This window comes from Cyprinodon variegatus, unplaced genomic scaffold (assembly GCF_000732505.1).
Source record: "Cyprinodon variegatus isolate N-32 unplaced genomic scaffold, C_variegatus-1.0 Scaffold125, whole genome shotgun sequence".
Taxonomy (NCBI): Eukaryota; Metazoa; Chordata; class Actinopteri; order Cyprinodontiformes; family Cyprinodontidae; genus Cyprinodon; species Cyprinodon variegatus.
In genome coordinates, this window is record NW_015150578.1 from 772,623 (window position 1) to 775,740 (window position 3,118).

A 3,118-nucleotide genomic window follows, 5' to 3' on the forward strand; every position below is an offset into this window, starting at 1 on the left:
GATGGATGGATGGATGGATGGATGGATGGATGGATGGATGGATGGATGGATGGATGGATGGATGGATGGATGGATGGAGTCTACAACATTACAGCACAGCAGTTGCAAATAAAAATGGGGCATTCTGAGGCTATTTGATGGACCATTATGGCGACTCTTGAAGTAAAGGCAAGTTACCACAGAAAATGATTTATCATTTTAAAAATTAACTGGCGATTTTATTTTGTTTCTGTGCTGGACTTCCTATCCCGCACGATCTGCTCTGTGCCATCTTGCTGCTTTGAGCTTCAGCAGCTGGCAGAAATATAAAACAGCTCAGCATCCAACAGATGAAAACCAGCGCTGAATAAAGGTTTTTTCAGCCAAAGCCGTCACTAACAATATCAATGGCATAATTGATGTGGATTCAGTTGGTGGAAATTGACTGACAACCAGTGCCGACTGAGTTACATAAACTTTGGTTCAATGTTCCTTTGCTGTCTGAGTACATCGCTGGGCTGAAATATTTCCACATGAAAATGTCCTTTTTCCTGACTGTCATCAACTCCTTAAACTGCTCTCCTACATTTGTATCTTGATGTGCTTCCACAGACCGCCGTGACTGGCGGACTCACTAACGGCGTCTGTAACCTGTGTGGGGCAGGCATTTACCATAGCGCCAATGTGTGTTGACAGCCCAAATCCTTATGCTACTTTTTTGTATTAGATCGTGGCTCTTCAAATATAAAACACCTTGCGGTTTTATGGGAGACCTACATCCATATCCTACAGTCAGTTTAAGTGTAATTTTCAATTTTAATTTATATATCACAATGTAGGCAGAATATAAATTGAAAAAAAAAACAGAGGACATGACCTGTGTCCTCAATAGTAGTTACAGCCCTGCCTGTCTAAATCCTGAGTAAATAGGGTCATACAAATCAAGTCAGATGCAAATGTGTTCTGCTTTTGACTTGGAATGTGCAGGAGGATGGACCTCCATGATGCATAAATACATCACCACTCTAATTAACGTTTGCTCCTGTGTGAGCCGACAGTGTTGACAAAGACTCCTGGATAAGTGTTGAAATGTCTTCATAAAAAAAAATGAGCAAAAGTCTGGTTGCCTTCCAAATTTAGCCCAATTTGTGATTAACTAGTTTTAGTTGGTTACTTCTTCAAAAATGAAAATGAAAAATGAAGAACAGAATTAGTAAATTAGGTACTGCACAATAAAGTAGTTACTATGCACAGTATTTATGTAATTCATTTTTAAGATCTAAAATGCTATTTTGAAATATAAAATGTTTCATATTAATTTATGAATAAAAAAATAATTTAAACGGGGCTACACATCTGAAAATATTGTATAGTGGTCTGCACCAGTTTTGGTCTTTGCGAAGTGAATTGCGACATAATTTTGTAAATTTGTATGTGTTTATTGTTTGTAATAAAATATATTATAGCAAATTATATACTTTAGAAATTTATAGTTTTGCATTTTCACAGCCTTCACATGGCTTGAAAATAGGCATGAAGCTGAAAAATAATGATTTTGACACAATTAAACAGGGTTGAATTAATTGAATTAAACAGGGTTTGCACTGTTTCAGAAAAACACACACAACAAAGAACAACATATGGGCAGCCAGTTATCAGTGAGTGTTGAGATGATGGGCAGAAATTAGTTAGAACAGAGATGCTTTTAACTGACATATAGTCATTTTTTCACACAGAATGGGCAAATCACAGGAACATTTAGCCTTTGACTTCAGCAAGTGCTTCATTGAATCTATGGCTAAGTGCCATCCTTTTCTTCTCAGTCCGTGTTCAAGGCATGCTTAACATCTGCCCACATTGCAGCTCCTCAGCAAATCTAAGTCTTTTATTGATCAATCTCAAATCTCCTCAAAGTAACTTTGAGTAAGATTGATAGAGTTGAAGTAACATGCAGTGTTAGACTACAAATAATATAACAGTGATACCAATATCTGTAAAGCAATAAGTAATTTTGTTATGAAAAAGTAAGTCAATTACTAATGCTGTTATTATGTAACACCATGTTACTCCCAACACTGGTCAGCAATGAGAATAATTCCCAGTAAAACCTTGTGGTTGTTCACTATGTCTATTTAAGGACAAATAGATAAGAGTTGTTGCACCTTCCTAAACAAACTGAAATCAGAACAAAAATACAGATTAAAAGAAAAAAATGTAAGAAATATAAAAATAAGTAAAAAAATACATTTTAAATAACATGTTATCTATGTATTAAGTCAACTCCCAGGACTCCAGAAGGGATAATCAGGCAAAGGAATGCTGCAGAAATACAACAGATGCCCATACTTGAGGACCTGGAAATTGCCAAAAAAAGACTCAAAATCTTGGCTATCTGACTGAATAGGTACACTAAAGAGATGGAAGCCAGATCAATAAACAGGCTGTTCTCAACTGAGCCAGTGTAATCCTAGTGGCAAGGTGACAGCAAACAAGCCAACCCGCCAAGGCTGGAGACTGAATAATATCGGATAGCTATCCTGGAGAAAGAAGCATCACATAATAATGATCGACCGTGGCTAAAAGACCGAAGAACAGACAACTTTAACCTCCCTCAACAAGGTTCAGAAATCATCACAGTAGCAGAACAAATCAAGCTTTCAGGTATTCCACCAAAATCAGACAAACTGCCAGGGTTAATTAAAACAGAGCCTACAGTATGACTCCACACGTGTATCCTGGAATGAAAAGATGCACAAGGTCGACAGCACTCCAAATACCTTGATTGCAAACTCATTGAGCCTATGGGCTCATGGAGTTGGTCTCATACATCTGCAGCTCATTGCGGTGCTGAGGGCAGGCAGCTAAAAGGAGCGATGAAGCAGCCAGAAGTAGCCAGTGTGTTAACGTACCTCCCATGGTGCAGCTCAGATCCCTCTCTGAGCATTTCCTTGTTCTAAGGACTAGCTGTGGAAGAGATTGGAGAGAACCTTCTGAACCCCATTACAGATTCCGCGCCTGTTTCTGTAACTGCCGACTCCAGTTCCAGCTCATTCTCCTGCTGACCTCTTTGGTTCTACTAAGTTGGACCACAGCCACATACCGTATTTTCACGACCATAAGGCGCACCGGACTAAAAGGC